The sequence below is a fragment of the Rana temporaria genome, chromosome 5, assembly GCF_905171775.1.
Source record: "Rana temporaria chromosome 5, aRanTem1.1, whole genome shotgun sequence".
NCBI lineage: Eukaryota > Metazoa > Chordata > Amphibia > Anura > Ranidae > Rana > Rana temporaria.
In genome coordinates, this window is record NC_053493.1 from 137,877,576 (window position 1) to 137,900,346 (window position 22,771).

Below are 22,771 nucleotides of genomic sequence, written 5' to 3' on the forward strand. Positions count from 1 at the left end.
AAATGTTTTATTTTTGACTAGGAATGCCGGCGATTATTGGCTTATATCAGATTGTGGCGGACAAATCAGACACCTAGCTGACAATTTTGACACTTTGTGGGGACCAGTGACACCAATACAGTGATCAGTGCTAAAAAAATATGCACTGTGACTGTACTAATGACACTGGCAGGGAAGGAGTTAACATCCATGGTGATCAAATGGTTAAATGTGTTCCTAGGGAGTGCTTGCTAACTGTGGGGAGTGTTTTCACTTTAGCAAGACAGTTCCTGCTTAGCAGGAAGACAGGATCACAGCATTCCCTTGTCTCAGAATGGCGATCTGTCTTAATTACATAGGCAGATTGCTGTTCTGCCTGTCTCCTGGCGAACATTGCATCCGCCAGTGAATAATGTGTGAAAAAACTCAATGCGCTACTGTGAGTATACAGTTATGATAATAAAGCGGTGATCATAAATAAAATATATCTGAGGCAGCTATATCTAAGAGTGTTCACATAACACAAAAATCAAAATATAAATAAACAAGTGATAAGCGCTTCAAATAGGTGACCGTGATCACAACAGAGGATAATTCCAATAATGAGTGCACAAATACAATAAATAACTGCACTGTGATAAGTGAAATAATTATCAACTGGGAAAGAACAACCCAAAAATAACACAAGGATGTGAACCTGGAATGGTAAAAATAAATGAATCTCTGTGCAATTGAAAGTGTCCAGAAATAATAAAGTGCAAATGCTGAAGCTTCAAAAAATGAATAAAAAGATCAGATATGACAGACAGTCTTTAAACCAGGTGAGTCTGAAGAGGTAAACTTCTAAATCTCTATTTTCTTCCCTCAAACGATTGGTGGACTATCCTCATAGGTAATGTAATGCCCTTACCTGCAGGGTGCTATATATAAGCATATAGTATGATCTCTACTATCGATGATCTTGCGTCCCCAGCTGTGGATCACTCCTGCTGTTCCGGCTGTTGGATATCTCCAGGCTCCGTGGTCCAGGGTAGGGGTGAGATGAGGGGGAGAGAGAGAAGAAAGAGTGCCTCCGATGGTGTAGTAGGTTTAAGCTTGAGCGCATTTATTGTGGCAAAAATATAAATGAACAGAACAGGGATGGGCGCATGCAGTAGTACTTTTAAATTTCCCGGGGACGCGGCGTTCTACGTACCGCCTGACGTCCGATGGCCTCCGGCTTGTGCGGGTGTGTATCTCGGTCTGACTCCCTACGGCGTTACGTCACGCACCTCGTGACTTCATCAGGGGAACCCTATTGGCTGTCAGGCCGTCAGTTAAATAGTGGCAAACCGGAAGTAAACAAGCTTCCATTTTCTTGTAGTCCATATCTATAGACATGGTAATAAAGGAAGCAAATGTTGTTGGACATCGCTGAACAATGCTAAGTTCTGTGGATATACAATCCAAACTACAAAGTAACAGAACTGCAGTTCATAAGGCAATAAAGAAAATACAAAAATAATTATGAGAGTACTTCTCATTATATATAAAATAAAATAAAATATACTGGCCATGTATATGTTTAAAAAGCGCAGAGCTCAGATGTGTACATTCTGTAAAATGTTAAAATGTGATAGATAGAGATTGATAAAAATAAATTAAAAATAGGAATAAAATAATAAGGTGAAGGCATTTATAGATTGTTAGGTACAGGCCTTGTACTGACAATTGATATGTCTAATGTTTGTGCAAATGCACAGATCAGTGTAAATGTCTTCTAGTTAATAGATCATAATTAGACCACATACTTAATCATTGTGTCAATATAATATTAAAATCATTCAGGTTGACTAAAATAAATATAGAATAGAGCCGACTTGAAAGGAATAGTAATAAAAATATATGTATAAAAATACAAGTGGAAAGGAGAATAGCAGTAGAGTGTAACTTCCTGCATACATGCATATGGTTATGTATCTATAGGGGTATGTACATGTCAAACTCTTATTAAAGTATTATTGAACGTGGTGTGATGGACAATGGGGATTCTCGTGAAAGAGAGTCTCCCACAGTTGAAGGTCCATGCGACAAAGGGCCAGGGTGTCCCGGGAGTTGAAATGTAATAGTACCATGGGTGGGTCCACCGACACCCCCACAAGCCCAAGGCCACCACACACATTATGACATACCCTATCAATGGACACTATACATGGGAAACGTGAATACTCCATATACTAGTGTTAATATTATACTGTATATAAATAGGATAGAGTATAATTAAAAGTTGTTTAAAAAACAATTGAGATCGAAATCCACATTCATACCCCCTGGAGTAAGTGTGTTGAGGGTATGTATCCAGCGGGATTCTTTCTGACTAATAACCCGTATCTTGTGGCTACCTCTCCAAGATGCCTTGTATTTTTCTATACCCCAAAATTGTACGAGGGAAGAGGACTTTAGGGAACAGGCCCAATTTATTGGAAAAAGGTTTGAAGAAAAGGGTTATGATAAATCCTGGATAAATGAACAAATACGGAATGTACAGGAACTGGACAGAAGACCTATGCTTGAAAATAAGACAATCGATAGAAAATCTCAAGCAAATTTGGCACCTTGTCTTATATTGGACTATAATGTCCAATATAGAGACATAAACAAACTCATCCAACGACATTGGCATGTGTTACTCAATGATAAGGATCTTAACACAATACTGCCCACTAAGCCTAAGATCATATACAAACGAGCTCCAACCCTTAAAGATATGTTAGTCAAATCTGTGATTGCCTCGCCCCCGAAACCAATGTTTTCTTTCTTTAATGGAAAGGGATTTTTTCCATGCAGGAACTGTTTTGCCTGTAGACACGCCAAATTATTTCAAGGCAAACGGCAAGATTTCATTGGTACCAACACAGGACACACACACCAAATAAGAGATTTCATTGGATGCCACACGGAGGGTGTTATATATGTGCTCCAATGTAGTTGCAACCTACAATATGTGGGCAGGACAAAAAGGAAACTCAAATTGCATCCGCCAGACCCGCTAATTGGCTCCTGCTGTGTCCGGTCACAGTGGGAGCGGGTGGCCCCAGGCCTGGAAGTGCAGAATCACATACAGGTATGTAATTCCGCCCAGAGAGGCAGCCCTGCCGCAGTAAATGTGTGTTGGTCGGTCAGCATCTGGTTAAGCAGAAGCCTTGGAGAAAAAAATGGATGTTGTTTTTGTTTTGTTATGTCGCATGAAATTTGCACAGCAATTTATCAAATGTAACTTTTCAGGAAAAAACACACTTTCTTTTTTTATGGAGAGATCAGGGTTCTTCTGGCCTCTTTAAATAAGCAAATCAAAACTGTAAGGCCCCATACACACGAGAGGATTTATCCGCAGATACGGTCCAGCGGACCGTTTCCACGGATAAATCCTCTCAAAGAAATCCGCTGATTTCGATGGGATGGAGTGTACACACCATCCCATTGAAATCCGCGCGGAAATCCTCTGCCGATGACGTGTCGCGCCGTCGCCGCGATTATGACGCGGCGACGGGCGCGACGCTGTCATATAAGGAATTCCACGCATGCGTCAAATCATTACGACGCGTGCGGGGAATCCCTTTGGACGAATGGATCCGGTAAGTCTGTACAGACGAGCGGATCCATCCGTTGGAATGGATTCCAGCAGATGGATATGTTGTGCAGCACAACAAATATTCGATCTGCTGGAATCCATCCCAGAGGAGATTTCTCCGCGGAAACAGATCCGCTGGCGTGTACACACCATAGGATCTATCCGCAGAAACCCATTTGCTGGGATTTATCTGCGGATAGATTCTATCGTGTGTACGGGGCCTTAGTGATAAAATCCTCATCTTTTGTGGTTTGTGATGTCACAGAAGGGGGAGGAGCAATATCAGTTCCTTACTCTGTGCAGTGCAGCCAAAGTCGCCAGTTGGAACAGTGTCGGGTTCTCTGGTCCCAAAAGCAAGGGGGGTCCCCCTTCTCCTGTCAGTACTGGGCTTTCCTGTCCCAAAGGCAAGGGGGTCTCCCTTCCAACGCCTACAAAAGTAATTGCGCCTCAACTATGATCCCAGTAATACCACCTTAATATGAGGCTATATATATATATATATATATATATATATATATATATATATATATATATATAGTGGTATTGAGGTGTTTAAAAAAATTATTAAAATCGAAAATACATTTTGGAGGCAAAAGTACAGAAAAATATGAAATGCATACATGCAGAATATTTGTTACCATTAATTATTTTATATTTAATTGCTATGTGCCCTTGAACGTGCTAGAAAATCTAACTACTCCATGACAAACAAATGGAGTCATCATGTGCGGTATGGGGTATACCATCCAGTGGAGGATCGACAGCGGTTTGGGATAACTTATTTATAGTAGACTGTGTATTATAAAAACCTTTTTAAGGTCAGGAGACGTATGAACCTATTCAAGTCCTTAAAGGAAAGGATTAGGTGGAACAGAAGGTGCAAGATTTAAGCCACGGCCAAGCAGCAAAATCTCATCAGCTGTAAGGGTATGTGTAGATAAGTTGAAGATCTTTACAGTACTGTACTCTCTTATTTCTGGGGTCTGAATTGGGATCGCCCACCTCTTCCCGACATCCTCTGCCCCTTATTTTCTTGTTTGTGGCTTGATCCAGGGGAAGTCTGGCACAAAAAAAATTCAGATGGGTCAATCTGGTGAGCTGTTGCGGGAGATGTTACCAGAGGGGAGTTTGGTCCAAAGGAGATGGATGAGCTGGATAATTAATTCTGTAAGGTGGTAGTAGGCATGGATGTGGTATTTGTAGCAACCGCATCAGTAAAATCAGAAGGAGATGATCGTGGCACCAAAGTAGTTGATGTAGATGCATGGGCAGATTTTGAGGGGGCTAGGCTCAAACTGAACCTGGGAGACCGAAGGTAATGGTAGTTTCTGCTTGTGTTTGAGATTTTTTTCTGTCTAGGTTTGGAGACTAGCATAGGTGATGGATTTGCAGTAGACCTCTTTTTTTAGGGTGTAGCCTGTCTTTGAGGCATTAGAGATGGTGGATGATGTGCCGATGAAGCCTGATGGGTAGTCACTGAGGGGGGCACATGAGTCAGTTTCCATGAGCGATGAAATGTGTTTTTTGATGGGGAGGACTGCCACTGCAGAGCTGTCTTTGTGATCTACCTGTCGGCTGCCCGCAGTCGAAGGGTAGATCACAACCAATGGCATGACAACCCAAGCTGTTCTGTCAGGTAAATGTGTCAGAAGTGACCCATGCAGAGAGAGGAGAGATCAGAGAGGAGCCACCCTTGGTGCTTTGGATTTAGGCTAGTACACGCTATAGTGAGATGTGCTTTGTTAATTTTTCATGTCTGAGATTTATAACCACATTAGATCCAGGTCCACTTTAATGTTATCAAATTGTGAACAATGCAGCTTGACATTTTAGTCTGCTGTTGCTTTATTTTTCAAAATATAATTTGCCCTTGTATATATAATTTGTAAATACATTTTGACCTTACTTACAAATGTAAAAGTTTACATGCTTTGATGCCAAGACCCCTTTCACACTGAAGATGCTTTTCAGGTGTTTTAGCGCAAAAAACAGCGCCTGTAAATCTCCTAAAAAGCACCACTGAAGCCTCCCCAGGAACAAAGCCTGAGTGCTTTAACACTGGGGCGGTGCGCTTGCAGGACTGGAAAAAAATTCCTGCAAGCAGCATCTTTGGGGTGGTATACACCGTTCCAAAACCGCCCTGCCATGTAAATCATTGGGCAGCGCTGCCGAAGCTCCTGCTAAGTGCTCCAGCAGCGACACTTTGCGTGCGGTTTTAACACTTTTCCTCGGCCGCTAGTGGGGTTAAAAGTGCACCACTAGTGGCTGAAAAGCGCCACTATAACAGTGGTAAAGCGCCACTAAAACTAGCACCGTTTTACCGCTAATGCGGATGCGCTAGCAGCGTAAAAGGGTTTTAAATGTCAGAAGTAAAGCATTTCCTTTGTCTTAGTTTTAAAACTTGCCTTTTCAATTTATACCCAGATATATTTCTTTCATGAAAAAGATCATTTAAATAGTTATTTCTGTTGTGTAGCTCTCCATATCCATTGCTACAATTTTCTTTGTATATTGTTCCCAAAAGTACAAAGTTCGAGAATACATCAGCCCTTTATAAATAATGAATAATTATATAGCTCAAATACACAGAAGTTATTAGATTTCCCATGACTTTACTACATAATTGGATAGCTGTACTGCAGCTCATATTTTCATAAATAAATGCCGAGCTACACAATGGCAACCTTTTATTGTAGCCATAAACTTTACAAAAACAGAAAACTGCAGTAAACTAACACTGTTGCACATTTGGCAAAGTCAAATAAATTTTATTTTGATGTAAAAAAAGTTTGTCTTAATGTTCTGGATTAGAGAGATTGTGGGTAATGATATGCTTAGAAGGTATTATGTAGATAAGAGCTGCCAAAGTAATTCCATGAATAAGGCTACATGTTGTTCAGACATGATTGGCTGAAATATGGTATCCTTATATTTTGCACTTGTTTACGGCTTTTCTCAGACATGACATGGCATGTCTTTTGGGATTAACAGCTTTGACTTTTTTTGCTATTACGCCACTTGAGTGCTTTTATTATTTTGACTATTGCCTGCTATGTTATTTTACAGTATATTGATAATACTTGCATGGGGTTTAATTAAATGGATGATGTTTTTGTCATCTAGGGGGCCTTTGTGCCACAAGCTATAATCTGTGTGGATAATCATTTGCTGCTTTTTGTCAGTGGTAGACAAAAGCTTACAAGAAAACTCTGTACTTAAAAGAATAATGCATTATGAGCTAATCACAGAAGGTTTGCTTCCTATTTTATGGATTAGAATATTGTAGATATGCATATCTTATACATAATCTTTGCAACCTAGTTTTCTTTTTCGTACATCATGGGACACAGAGCCACAATAATAACTAAATAGCTTATATTCCACCTTTAGGTAATTGGCACTTGACACTGACACACCCAAGACAGGAAGTTCCCCTCTATATAACCCCTCCCATACAGGGAGTTCCTCAGTTTTTTTGCCAGTGTCTAAGGGATTGGTCATGATGATCCCAAGCCTCCTTATGAAGGGGCGCCCCCGCTCGATCGAGTGGGAGGGAGGCTTCTGCGATTCTCAAGGGCTTGGCAGGAAGATATTCAGGACAGATAGGTCATCTCCACAGTATCTCTGGGTTACAAGCTGGAATTTAGGGAACTTCTGCCATCTCGTTTTTTAGGATCGAGCGTTCCAAAGGACTCGGTAAAAAGAAGGCCCTTATTTCTAGCTTTAGACCACTTGCTGTCCCAAGGGGTAATCATAGAGATTCCCTCACAGGAGCAGGTTGTGGGGTTCTGTTCAAACCTCTTTAAGGTTCCAAAACCCAACTGAGATGTCAGACTTATTCTAGATCTCAAGGATCTAAATCAATTCCTAAACATCCACTCTTTTCGCATGCAGTCAATACGCTCAGTGGGTTTCCACCCTACAAGGGGGAGAACTTCTAGCTTCAATAGACATCAAAGATGTGTATCTGCATGTGCCTATATTTTCCGCTCACCAAAAGTTCCTGCAGTTTTGTCATGGAAGGCGTTTCAGCAGTGTGACGATCAGCAACAATGGCAGTGGAATCCAGGTCCAGCGCGTGGGCTTCATACGCCCTTCCACATCTACCGCCGGAGCTGGAATATTCTTTGTAGAGAAGAAGGATCACTCCTTACGCCCCTGCATAGACTACTGGAATTTAAATAAAATTTAAATAGAGAACGGGTATCCTCTTCCTCTGGTTCCTGAACTATTCCAAAGACTTCGGGCTGCTTTCATCTTCACCAAGCTTGATCTCCGCAGGGCTTATAATCTAGTCCGCATTAGAGATGGCGACGAGTGAAAGACCGCGTTTCGCACCCGATTCGGGCATTTTGAATACCTGGTTATGCCCTTTGGCCTTTGTAATGCTCCCGCCACCTTTCAACATTTTGTGAACGACATATTCAGAGACTATCTTGACCTGTTTGTCATAATCTATCTGGATGACATTCTGATCTTCTCCTCCTCTCTATCCGATCATCGGGATCATGTCCGAAAAATATTAACCCGGCTTCGTCAGCATAGATTGTACGCCAAATCTGAAAAGTGTGAATTTGAGAGACAGAGCATTCAGTTTTTGGGATTAATCATCTCGGTAGAAGGTGTTAAAATGGATCCTCAGAAAGTTACTGCCATCACGGACTGGCCGGCTCCCATCGATAAAAAAACGATCCAGCGCTTTGTGGGATTCGCAAACTTTTATCAAAAATTCATAATGGGGTTCTCCACCATCATTGCCCCCATTACAAATTTAACTAGACAAGGCACCCGGTTCCAATGGTCCCCCGAAGCTCAGGTCACTTTTGCTACCCTAAAGGACCTGTTCGTCTCAGCCTCTATCCTGAAACACCCTGACCTACCCTATATCCTGGAGGTGGACGCCTCTGAAGTGGCAGTTGGAGCGGTGCTCTCTCAGAGACAGTGACCTAAGGCCCTACTTCATCCAGTTGCATTCTTCTCTCGAACATTGTCGGAAGCTGAGAGGAATTACGACATTGGAGACGGGGAACTCTTGGCAATTAAAGCTGCTCTCGAGGAATGACGCTACCTTTTGGAGGGTGCAGCACATCCTATCCTAATCTACACCGAACTTAGAGTATCTGAAGGTTGCTAAAAGACTGAAACCATGCCAGGCCAGGTGGGCACTCTTTTTTACCCGGTTCTCTTTCCACATCACCTACAGACCTGGGTCAAAAAATACCAAACCGGACGCACTCTCTCGGATGTTTAATGGGCCTGAGACCTCTTCATCTTCAGACACCATTCCAGCTCCTGGAAACTTCCTCATGTTACAAGGGGACCTCCTGTCTCAAATTAAGCGAGCCTCCTCAGAAGCTCCTCCACCATCAGATATTGTCTTACAGTTAAGGGATGGCCTGTTATAGAACAAGGGTAGGATTTTTGTGCCTCAGCAACTACGGGTAGCAGTCCTCAAATTCTGTCACAATTACGAATTGGCCGGCCACTTTGGCGTACACAAGACGTCCGAGCTTCTCCAGCGTACCTTCTGGTGGCCACAGCTGCTTCTGGACTGCTGAAGTTATGTTGAATCTTGCACCACCTGTATCCAAAACATGGGCAACAGAACCAGAGCTTGGGGGTTATTGAAGCCATTACCTGTTCCAGAGAAACCATGGAGGATGATATCCATAGATTTTATCGTCGAGCTATCCCCTTCAGAGGATTATACCGCCATCTTTGTGGTGGTAGATAGACTTACCAAGATGGCTCACTGTCTGCCTATGGTGGGAAAACCTTCTGCCTCTGAGATGGCAAAAATATTCATTAAGGAGATAGTGAGACTCCATGGCATACCCACAAATATTGTATCTGACCGTGGGGTGCAGTTTACGTCAAGATTTTGGAGAACACTATGTGGAGCCCTGAAAATTGATCTCTCCTTCTCGTCTGCATACCATCCGCAGACCAATGGCCAGACTGAACGCACCAACCAAACGCTTGAGCAATATTTGCGTTGTTTTTCACGTTTTTCTCAGGATGATTGGGCCTCTCTATTGCCCCTTGCAGAGTTTGCCTATAATAACTCTGTCCATTCCGCTACCAAGCAGTCTCCGTTTTTTGCTAACTACGGTTTTCACCCTCTGTTCCTATCGAACAACATTCCAGAATGCACAGTACCGGCTGCCCAAGAAACTCTGGACTTCTTTTCTGCTAACAATAAATTACTCCAGGAGACAATGGTGAAAACCCAAGAATATAACAAGAAGGTGTTTGACAGGAGGAGGAGAGGAGAACTTAATCTAGCGCCAGGGGATCAGGTCTGGCTGTCTACCCTGAACCTGAAATTAGCATGCCCATCCAAGAAATTGGGTCCAAAGTTTGTGGGTCCCTTCCAGATACTTAGAAAGACTAACGAAGTAGCCTACAAATTAAAGTTACTTGCCTCTTTCTGGATTCACCCAGTCTTCCATGTGGCACTACTCAAACCTACAGTCTCAGACTTCTTCACCAACCGGAATACCGGACCTCCTAAACCAGTACTTATCGATGGCGAAGAGGAATTCGAGGTGGAGTCCATCCTGTATTGCAGGAAGAGATGTAACCAGGTTCAATACCTGGTTAAGTGGAAGGGCTACTGTCCGGAGGATAATTCTTGGGAACCAGAGACCAACATCCATGCTGAAAGACTGATCCTGGCCTTTAAGAGAGCCTTAAAGCCCTACCCTTTGGATTGCGCTTTGGCTTCTGATCCGCCCGCCAGTGTTTGATCCGGTCTGCATCACCCTGTTTGTCTCCAGCTCCACGAGTGCCACACTACTGTCTGCTGTTTCTGGCTTGCTGTCTGCATCCTGCTAGGACTCCGGTGCACCTCCAGTATCTGCATCCAGCCTTCCACTCAGCTACCAACCAGGCGCTTGTGTCCCTCTGAACTCTTGACCCTTGTCTACTCTACCAGGGGCTCCTGAGTCAGAGGCTTACGAGAGCCTGCTCCCTGCACGTTGGGCTCCGCTACCAGGTACGTGACAGGTTTGCAGTAGAACGCCACTTTCAATTTGTGGCTCTATCCTTCGGTCTAACTAGCACACCCCAGGTATTTACAAAGGTTCTGGCCCTGCTCCTGGCAATGCTAAGGGCTCAGGGCATATCGGTAACAGCTTATCTGGACTACTTGCTACTGGTGGATCAGTTGGTGGCACGCTTGAACTAGAGTGTGCTCAGCACAGTCAAATATCTGGAACACCTGAGCTGGGTTCAACTTCTCAACCTAGATAAATCATCCTTGCAGCCAGTGCAAAGGCTGGAATACCTGGTTTTGGTCATAGACACAGCCCGAAAACAGAGTATTTCTTTCCCAATCAAAGGTCAACTCTATATGGGACCTGGTCCAGGTAGTCAAGGTAAAGAAAAATCCTTCTGTTCGCCTTTGCATGAGCTTATTAGGAAAGATGGTAGCCTCATTTGAGGCTGTTCCTTATGCCCAGTTTTATTCAAGGCCATTGCAAAACGGCATCATGTTTGCTTGGAACAAAAGGATCCAAGTCTTGGACTTGCCAATGTATCTGGCACCAGAGGTATGCCAGAGCCTCAGTTGGTGGTTAGTAACCAAAAATTTGCAGAAGGGATAATCCTTCATTCCAATTGCCTGGAAGGTTTTGACAACAGTTAGCAGCATTTTGGGCTGGGGAGCAGTCCTAGAAGAGGCTACAGTCCAGGGGAAATGATCCGAAACCAAAAAGACCTTGCCCATCAATATCCTAGAGATCCGGCAGTACGTTTGGCCCTGAGGGCCTGGACACACAGGTTACAGGATTGTCCTGTCAGAATACAATCCGACAATGCCACAGCAGTGGCCTATATCAATCACCAAGGGGGCACCAAGAGTCTCACCCCCCAGAGGGAGGTGAAGCATATTCTGCTTTGGGCAGAGAGGCATGTACCCTGCCTATCGGTAGAGTAGAGAATTGGCAGGCGGATTACTTAAGCCGCCAAAAGATGTTCCTAGGGGTACCCTGGATGTAGATCTATCGGCTCAAGGTTCAACAAGAAGTTAGACAGCTTTGTGTCAAGGACAAGGGACCCACTCGCATGCGGAATGGATGCGTTAGTAATCCTGTTTTCTCTGATCTATGCGCTCCCTCCGGTTCAGCTCCTACCGTGACTTTTTTACAGGATCAAAGAGGAAAGAAAACCAGTGGTCTTCGTAGCTCCAGTGTAGCCCAGGAGACCCTAGTATACAGAGAAGATGAGAATGGCAGTAGGGGACCCATGGGACCCAAGGCATATGTTTCCTGGTGTGAATCCAAGGGTTTGCACCCTAGAAAATATATCATTGGTAGAATCCTTGCCTTTCTACAGTTGGGGGTGGAAATGAAGCTGGCCTTGAGTACCATCAAGGATCAGGTCTGGTCCTTTGTGCACGTGGGATTTGAATTTAGTTTTGTCTGTATTACAAAGGCAGCCTTTTGAACCAATACGTCACATTCCCTTGGTCCTTTTGACAAGGAAATCATTTTTTATGGTTGCTATATCCTCTGCTGGAAGGGTATCAGAATTTGCAGCTTTTTCTTATAAGGAGCCATATTTAATTATCCACAGGGACAGAGTAGTGTTGCGTCCTCACCCAACCTTTCTGTCTAAAGTGGTGTCAGGGTTCCATCTGAACCAGGATGTTGCCCTGCCTTCCTTTTTTCTAGAACCACGTTCTGCGGAAGAAAAATTATTGCACTCTCTTGATGTAGTCAGAGCGATCCAGGTTCATCTGAAGACGATGGCTCAGATACGGAAAACTGATGTTTTGTTTGTGCTGCCAGGTCCCAAGAAGGGCCAGGCAGCGTTGAAATCTACTATCTCTAAGTGGAATTGACAAGTTATTGTTCGGGCTTATGGTTTGGAGAGGAAAGTTCCTCCTTTTCATGTGAGAGTGCACTCTACCAGAGCAGTAAGTGCTTTATGGGTGGTGCATCACTAGGCCTCCATAGCTCAGATCTGCAAGGCTGCAAATTGGTCTCCGGTCCATACATTCACTAGATTCTATCAGGTGGATGTGAGAGGACATGAGGATGCTGCTTTTGGGTGCAGTGTGCTGCAGGCAGTAATATAGGTCCTCACGTCTGATGGCGATCTGCCTTGATCTGTGTCTCCCTCCCCTCAAGTTAGCATTGCTCTGGGACATCCCATTTAGTTATTAATTTGGCTCTGTGTCCCGTAATGTACGATAAAGAAAATAGGATTTTTATAATAGCTTACCTGTAAAATCCTTTTCTCTGAGTACATCACGGGACACAGAGTTCCCTCCCCTCTTGGTGTGATACTTATTGCTTTACTACAAAAACTGAGGTACTCCCTGTATGGGAGGGGTTATATAGAGGGGAACTTCCTGTCTTGGGTGTGCCAGTGTCCAATCACCTGAAGGTTGAATGTAACCGATTTAGTTATTATGGCTCTGTGTCCCGTGATGTACTCCAAGAAAAAGATTTTACAGGTAAGCTGTTATAAAAATCCTATTATAAAGCTCCAGATAACTATTTTGTGATTTTTGTCATAGGGAATAGGAGTTTGCAATTCATAATATAACTTTGGATGCTGGTAAATTAATCTTATACTGGCCAATGAACAGTTTGTCGGCTGAGTTACCATAGATCTCACCATACACAATGGTGGACCTTTCAGGCAGGAATGAGCTTTTTTTTTTACCTTGATCCTGCTAGAAGTCTACTGTACTTGTGGTGTGATCAGCAGTCACCTGCAGCATGGTCCTCTATCTTTGGAGGGGCCGGGGTCAGGCACTTGCCTGGGAATAGGTTCTCCATGATGTACTGTTAATCTATTGCTTTTCTCACTTTTTCTCCTGCCCTTTTTACGTTCTTCTACTTTATTTCAGCTGATCACTCTTCTACAATTCAGGCTTTATTTTTATGCAAACACGTTTTCTGTTTTTAGGTGAGCTGTGTACATGTGCACATGAAAGGGGGAGCCCTCATAGGTCAATATTCTAATAAAAGAGCACCCAAATCGAAATATCTCTTTTCAAATGCGGTGTTCAGTTTGCTGATGCTGTTTATATGTGATCTTGGTTTTGTGTATTGTTGTTTTTGCCCGTTCTGTCCTCAGAGAGTTCCGTGTAAACACTGTAAATGTTTAGTTTTTGTTGCTGTCTTTTGTGTGATAGTCTTAATCTGGATAGACCCTTCTGTTGCAGATTTTTCACTGAATACACCTTCTCCTCCCTCAGCTTAGACTACTCTACAATTCCTAACCTGACTTAGCTGAAACGAACATTTCTGTCATGTGTTTATACTGCTCTACTATATTCCACCCTGTTTTCTGTTTCAATATTTTTATTAAAGGTTTTCACAAATAAAGTATATCCCAGTATTAACCTCTTCCGGACCACCCCACGTACATTTACTGGGGCAGGGTGGCCTGGGTGCACAAAATCACGTGCCTGTACATGATTTCGTACACATGGTTTAGGGGGGCGAGCTGCTTACGCTGTGATTGGACACAGCAGGAGCCAATCAGCAGTGTGCTGTTGTAAACAAAGCACACCTCTGATCTGTCAGGGAGGAAAAGTGAGAGGTCGTGTTTCGGCTAAGCTGAATCCCGATATCTCTTTTCCTCCAGTGTAACACTCCCCCCCCACAGTTAGAAACACCTCCCAGGGAACACATTTAACCCCTTGGATGCCCACTAGTGTTAACCTCTTCCCTCCCCCCCCCCACACACGGGTTTCCACCATGAACATAAATGACATTCAGCCTCCTGGCTCTCTGTAGTTGCACTGCTGCTGAGGCATTTTGCCTTGGTTCTCCACACCATCTAACACCGCACCTTAGGCTCAGCTCTCTTAGACCCTAATAGAACAACTTGATTGGTTATTGTGCACAGCTGCTCCAGATTATGTCTGCTCCAGTTTGAGTAAATTCCATAATACAGCCATAAAAAAAAACTGGGTATACAGCAATACACCAATAAAATGTAATATTTTTTCATAAAGTTCAAACAAAAAAAGGTCAATGCACCAGTAAAACAAGTAGTTACTTCTCATCAGATAGCTGGCAGGGAATAAGGCTTCATGTACACCGCTGCTGGTAAACGGACGTTTAGGAGCAGTTGAGCATTTCTTTTCAGCTGCCTGAACTCTCCTCTGTTATCTTACCAGTACATGTACACAAGGGTCATTTAAAGTTATTTCTAGGCAGTTGAGTTTTGGAAAGCAAAAAAAAAAAAAGCGCTCAGGACAGATGTTCAGAGGCACGCCAAACGCCTGTAACAGCTTGTAAGCACGTGTAAACGCGGTAAGTCACATTTAGCCGCAGTTCATTTATAGGCGTTTTACATTTTTGACTATTTGAAAAAAACAAACAAAAGAAACCTTCTAAATGTAAATGCGGCAAAATTGAAGTTTTTAAATGTCGGTTACTATCTGTCAAGTTATATCGTTCAGGAGAGATTGTAAAATGTCCCGTGTACATTAAGCCTAAAGGAAGAGTCGGAGAAAGGGCACACATTTGAAAAGATATTTTAGTGGCCTAAGTGACAATATCAGAATGGGTACCAGACAGTCACAAAAAACACTTTGAGGGTCTATGCATAAAATATTTATTGTACATGTGACAAAATCCACACAATTAGAACCCAAATTGTCATATTGTGCTAATATATGTTGTTTATATATGGTCATCTCCACTTAGTGGTCACAATGTGTTTTTTCCCCCAATTTAGGTATTTATGGTGAAATGTAAAAAATGCAATGGGGTATTAAACCTGACAAATGTATTAGGTATTCCCATTATACTGCAACCAAAAAACTGCAGATAACAATCTGTAAATAATAATAACAACTTTATATGTACTGGATATACACATGCACAAATAGCTTAATTTGATATAATTAGGGAATGAATCTCTTGTGTGTGTGATAAGTGGAGCTGCTGAAAAACAACAAATTCTCCATATAAAACTGTGTTTGACGTGTATATTATAATGGGATATAGATTATAGTAGATGAAAAGTGATGTCTATGAGATCCATAGTAAATAATGGTGATGTGTATGAAAATGTTATCTGGAATAAATGACCTAATGTGATGTGTGATAAAGTAAAATTAATAAGTAATGAATGTGTATCTAATAAAACTGGATGCAATACAACCTATATGAAATGTGATAAAATATAGTTAGTGTGTTAATAAAGCCACAGCTCTAACTTCATGTGGAACTTCACTTCTCACACTGAAGAGAAAAATATATATTATATAGCAAAATAAATATCCCAAACACCTTTTATCACATTCCATATAACAAAGTCACATGACATCTTTAAATCCCTCCCTGCTGCACTGTGAGATCTGGAGGAGGAGCAAGAAGGCATAACGATAAAGGTAGTAAAGAGTCTTTCGAGTTGGGCTTTTTGGCAGAGTGGCTAGAAGAAAGCCATTACTTTTAGCAAAAACAAAATGGCACATTTTGAGTTTGCGAAAAGGCATGTGGGAGATTCCCAAAATGTATGGAGGAAGGTGCTCTGGTCTGATGAGACCAAAATTGAACTTTTTGGCCATCAAAGAAGTCGCTATGTCTAGCGCAATACCAACACATCACATCACCCAAAGAACACCATCAGCATCATTTTGTGTGGATGTTTTTCAGCAGTCGGGACTGGGAAACTGGTCAGAGTTGAGGGAAAGATGGATGGTGCTGAATACAGGGATATTCTTGAGCAAAACCTGTACCACTCTGTGTGTGATTTGAGGCTAGGACGGAGGTTCACCTTCCAGCAGGACAATAACCCCAGACACACTGCTAAAGCTTGAGTGGTTTAAGGCCAAACATGTAAATGTGTTGGAATGGTGTAGTCAAAGCTCAGCCCTCAATCCAATAGAAAATCTGTGGTCAGACTTAAAGATTGCTGTTCACGAGCGCAAACCATCCAACTTATAGGCGCTGGAGCAGTTTTGCAAGGAGCAATGGGCAAAAATCCCAGTGGTAAGATGTGGCAAGCTCATAGAGACTGATCAAAGCGACTTGAAGCTGTGATAGCTGCAAAAGGTGGCTCTACCTTTTGAAAAGCAAGGGCCACTTAAGCAACTTGGTAACCGGAAGCGGGCCATACTGTAATGAGTGGAGTGGGTGGATGGCAGCCCACTCGGCTCTATAGAGCCCACTCTACTTTCAGCAAACCAAACTCGCAGGTAATAGAAGTCTATGGCTCAGTGCAGGTAACCCACAGGTGCACTTCTCTGTACCTGTGGATCAGTTTGAAAGAAGCCCAGTAACCACAGATATGCCCATATATACACACACACTGTGATTTTAGTAATAAAAACGTACCTTTAATAACAGTATTCTATTTTATTCCATCCCAGAGCAGGAGGTCGTGGGCCACATGTGGCTCCCAGGCCACTGGTTGGGCACACCTGCTCTACAAAGTATTGACTCTAATGCCGCGTACACACCATCACTTTATGTGATGAAAAAAAACGACACTTTCTGTGAAGTAAAAAATGACGTTTTTGAAACTTCAATTTTCAAAGACGAAGTTGCCTACACACCATCGTTTTCTCACAATGATCTTGCAAAGTAAGGTTGCGTTCCACCACGTTTTACCATTGAAGCTTGCTTCATAAGTAGCTTCTGGGCATGCGTGGATGAAAAAACGTCTTAGAAAACGACGTTTTTTGCTACACTCGGTCAATTTCTGTGAAGTAAAAAGTGCACTTTTGAAAAACGACACATAAAATTGAAGCATGCTTCAATTTTTTTTGGTCGTTTTTTACAAGACATAAAACAACGTTTTCCCCCACACACGGTCAATTAAAGTGACGTTTTTAAAAACGTCATTTTTTTTCATCACATAAAGTGATGGTGTGTACGCGGCATAAGGCGGTGAATAGTTATGCACATTGACATTTTCTGTTATTTTGTCCTATTTGTTGTTTGCTTCACAATAAAAAAAATGTTGTGGGCATGTTCTGTAAATTAAATGATGCAAATCCTCAAACAATCCATGTTAATTCCAGGTTGTGAGGCAACTAAACACAAAAAATGCCAAGGGGGCTGAATACTTTAGCAAGGCACTGTATAATACAGGGTATACATGTCTGTTTTCTTGTATTAGTTTTTTTTTTTTTCTAACTGATGCAGCAGACAGCATATGCTGGCTATACTGTCTACTGAACTCTCATTTTCTAACTGATGCAGCAGACAGCATATGCTGGCTATACTGTCTACTGAACTCTCATTTCCCCTGGTGCTGTTACTTATCCAAACTTGTACAGCTTCTCGGTTGTTAATTGTGCTTTATTTTCCATTTATCATTCACCCTTCATTAGTAAGATAATATTCTCTTGTGCAAATACTTTATCTTATTTTGCATCATAAATCAAACTTAAAAGAGCGCTATGGCTAAACGATAGCATTTTCTGCTGTGTCACTTTTATCTATAGGGATAATTACTAAAATAAATAAAAAATATCGGTCTCCTTTAAAAAGATAAAAATGCATGTGAATATTTTTGTAGTATATTGTCTGAAGCTTAAAATGTATCTTTCGCTTGACCCTTTTGGGACAAGCCAAGATGTTTTACCTCATACTGTAGCCTAGTCACTTTGTTATAGATACTGGCGGTTCTCACACTCCCCAGCTGCCCCATTCTCTTACTGGAGCACTTGGAAATACTGAATGCTTCTGGGTATACGAAATAGGTGACTGCCTTTCCATTTTTACACAGCCAATCACCAGGTCCAAACATTGTCGTGTGGGGGCAGGTTCTTAGTCAAAGTTGCAGGGGTTTTGATGGCTCTACACAGTGGCAGGGGAGAATAGGGAAGTAATGTCCAGAAGCCCAGAAGCGATTCAGTTCGCATGCGCCGCGCTTTATACGTTTTTCATTCATTCATTCATTCATTCAATGTATCAGTAGCAGAAGAGATGGGCTATAAAGAGAACCTGTTATTTTGCCTTGAATTTAAAAAGTGACAGCTTCAGTTTAATGAAAGCATAGAGAGCAAAACTGGAGGAATGGTCTGTGTTAATTAATTATACGTTTCTGTTTTTTTTCCTAACCCAATGGCATATGGTTAGTAGATATTGGCCACAATTAAAGCCTAACTTTGGGCATGGGAAAATTAGCTACCCGTATATACTCGAGTATAAGCCGACCCGAATATAAGCCAAGGCACCTATTGTACCACAAAAAATGGGAAAATGTATTGACTCGAGTATAAGCCTAGGGTGAGAATGCAGCAGCCACTGTAAGTAGAAAAGAGGGTCAACAATGCCAATTTGCCGCCTCACTGTGCCCATTTGCATGCTTTAGCCTCACTGTGTCCTCGCTGTGTCCATCTGCATGCCTCAGTCTCATGCCTCAGCCTCACTGTGTCCATCTGCATGCCTCGGCCTCATGCCACAAGTACCTTGATCGGCATTATCTCCTGGCGCTGTGCCCATGTAAAGAAGAGGCTGCAGGAGATTAGGAGCACAAATATGCAACAACGACCAGGTGAAAGAAAGTATTTTTATTTTTTAAATTGGCCATTTTAGTCTGCTTTAGCACCTTAAATGTCTGGCAAGAATACCTGGCACTTCCAGATATAAGGGAGCATTTGACCTTCTCCCCAGTGACCATGCCCAGGCTTAGCAGACAGTTGACCTAGGAAGTGACATTACTGTTACCCCCTGGGTTGCTAACACAGCTGATATTTGGTGGCAAATGCAGAGGATGAAGAAGCAACAAGCAAGCACAAGAAAGGGAGTATAAAGGTGTACAGGGGATTCGGTTTGCAAAGACAGTGTAAGCAAAACAAGTATCCAACACAACATTAATCTGCGAGACTTTCCTTTTATGTAACAACCTAAAAGTAATTTGTTAGGGCCAGTACTGTGCTGGAACACACACTTTATTAGCTCACCATATATATGCCCATCTGCAGTCTTCTTATCTCCCGCACTGTGATACATTCAGTGTCATCGGCGGCCATGCAGTGTAACCAAGCGCCGCCTCCTCCTCGTCCTCCTCCGTGATGGAGCACTGACTCGGTTTCCCAGCAGTGAGTCAGTGTTTAGCCTATTACGGACGAGGAGGAGGCAGCGCTTGGTTACACTGCATGGACGCCGATGATACTGAATGTATCACAGCGCCGAGGGATTAGGCTGCATTGGAGGATTCGAGTATAACGTGAGAGGGGGATTTTTAGCACAAAAAAAATTGCTGAAAAACTCGGCTTATACTCAAGTATATACAGTAATTTTGTTCCCCAACCCCTGCTGATAAACACATTGTGCTTGTTTTCTAGGGGATGATCTAATTCAGATGAATACTTACCCTAATCCATGGCCCCACAGTCTTCTTCTCTGTCAGTTTTGGTTGTGAAGACCATTCCCTCAAAGTCACTCTTTTTTCTGGTCTCCAACCAGTCTTATCCCCTTGTCCCTGCCCCAGTTGTCAACATCATCATGTACAATGCAGCACCGGTGGTCACCATAAGAGAGTGACCTAGGAATGTCAGACCACATTCTGATGCTGCAGGACAGTTGCTAGGTCAGTGCAAAGTGCTAAAATGTCTGCCACTGTCAGCCAGGCCAAGGTTGCCATCTTTGGTACATGCAAAACTGAACAGGATGAAGGAGTGTTGTGACTTACTTAAACCAATAGGTTCTGTTAACATTACAATTTTTTTCTTTAATCTTGTAAATATAGTAGCTTTTTGCTGTTTTGCGTCAAAAAATAATTATTTATCATACACATTACCAAAGTACATTGTAAAAATATTGTTATAATGCAGTTATCAACAAAGTTTGCAAATCATATAAGAAATGCTGGCATCTCTTCTCAAACAAACTGACAGCCGTCAAAGTAAACTTGAAGCCACTTTGCTCACTATTGTCCTGGTTGTTAAGCTGTGGGGTTTGGCTCCCATTTTGCCAGCCAGGTACAGTCAGGGCTGGACTGGGACAAAAATTTGGCCCTGGACTTCATCCAGACTGGCCCTCTTTGACAGGTCTCTCCCATGGCGGCTGGACAACTCCCGCACTCCCCGGGCCACCCAAGCCCCCTCTCCCCCTTCACTAGCCACTACTTTATTAGAGTAGAACGTCTGGTACTGGTACTTTTATAGGCAGTACCAGTGGGGAAGCTAGACATTATTTCACCAGGGGGAAAGGATCAGTTCGGTGCCCCCCCCCTTATGGGACAATATTAGGCAGAAGTGAGAAACTCCCAGGCCATAGCTGTTGAGTCGGCTGTCTGTCCCCTCCCCCATGCTCCTCTGGTCCTCCCCATGCTTCTCTGTTCCCCCCAGGGGAGTGCTGCAGGGGGGGGGGTAGGAGGTGAGCGCTGCGGGGAGGGAGAGGAGGTGAGCGCTGCGGGAAGGGAGAGACAGAGAAGCGGAGGGGGGTGGCGGTCCGCTGTCACTGAAGCCGGCCCACTGAGCCATCGGCCCACCGGGAAACTCCCTGTAGTCCCAATGGCCAGTCCATCCCTGGGTATAGTGGATTGTTTGAGTCCATGAACATGCATAAAACCTTAAGTTAATGCACAAGCGTAAATGTGAAAAAAAATACCTTGGGCTACTATCACACTGAAGCACTGGGTGCGTCGGCGCTTTACCGTAGCTTTTGCCGCGATTTTCGGACGCTAGCGTTGCGGTTTTAACCCCGCTAGCGGCTGACGGACCGTTTTCATCGGTCCACCGCTGAAGTGGCCTGATGGTCTGATGTGTGTACACACCATCAGTTCAAAATCCGATCGGGTCAGAACGGGGTGACATAAAACACAACGACGTGCTGAAAAAAACGAAGTTCAATGCTTCCAAGCATGCGTCGACTTGATTCTGAGCATGCGCGGGTTTTGAACCAATGCATTGGTGTACTAACCATCGGTTTGGACCGATCAGTTCGATTTTAAATCAAGTTTTAAAATTTTGGTCCAAGAGGACCAAAGACCGATGGGCCGTACACACGGTCGGTTTGCACCGATGAAACTGAACTTTGGTCCATTCTCATTGGTTTTGTCCGACCGTGTGTACGCGGCCTTAGACCAAGTTTACAGGGCAACATTGTTTCTGATAGTCCTCGGTGCTTGATAACGCTCAGAATAATTGTTGGAAAATCTCTGTACAACCTAGCACGTTTTTTACTCTTCGAAGTAGAAAGAGGGAACAGGGTGCTAACTGTGCATTTATCTCATCAGTGTCTTGGAAGTACCACAAGAAAGTTACACTTCAGTGAGCTGCAGATGGCAGGCAGATATTTATATACATTCACTTTGGAGACATCTGTCTTTCTATAGTTAGACTTTACAGCCTTATTACAATTATTGTTTTTCTCATACATATACAATACATCATCTATGAAAGAACTGCACAACTATAGAGCATACAGCAAGAGTTGGGTGGTGAGTGCATCAGCAGAGAAAGACACTGCAGAAGTAAAATTATTCCAGATTGGCTAGTGGGTTGTAGTCAAAGCTGTTATCAAAGACCTCTATGGGTTATTTTTTATGAAAATAAATAAAAAAGATAGTTTTCTTGCATTTATTCCTGCAAACAATCATTTTTTTTTATGTCATTAAAAACTATCGTGTGTGGGCTTCAGAGCATTTTTCACAATGTAAAAAATGGGCATTAAAATTTTCGAACATGCTCTAATTTTTCATGACGTTTTTAAAAATGGTCGTGTGTGGGCTTTAACGACGTGAAAAAAAACGTACATGCTCAGAAGCAAGTTATGAGACGGGAGCACTAGTTCTGGTAAAACTAGCGTTCGTAATGGAGATGGCACATTCATCACGCTTTAACAGACTGAAAAGCGTAAATCGTCTCTCACCAAACTTTTACTAACACAAAATCAGCAAAAGCAGCCCCAAGGGTGGCGCCATCCGCATGGAACTTCCCCTTTATAATGCCGTCGTACGTGTTGTACACGTCACTGTGCTTTGCTAGAGCATTTTTTTTCACGATCGTGTGTAGGCAAGGCCGTTTTAATGATCGGGTTGAAAAAAACTTTGTTTTTTCTAGACCATTAAAAATGTCATTTTTTTACAAACCGAAAAACGGTTGCCTGTATAACAATTTGATAGTTTTCCAGTTGTCTATGTAATACAGTACATTCCTTCTGTGTGTGCTATATTGCAGAGACCTTGTCTTTTCAATTCCTTTAACTTAATATGTACAACATAGATGCATGTCTTTGTCAGCTATTTGAT

At 42.8% G+C, this 22,771-nt stretch overlaps 1 protein-coding gene across 4 annotated transcripts in view; it reads left to right on the forward strand.

The window, feature by feature from the left end:
• Positions 1–22,771, forward strand: part of TPK1 (thiamin pyrophosphokinase 1) — a 689,236-nt gene that overhangs the window by 225,436 nt on the left and 441,029 nt on the right. The window lies entirely within an intron of this gene.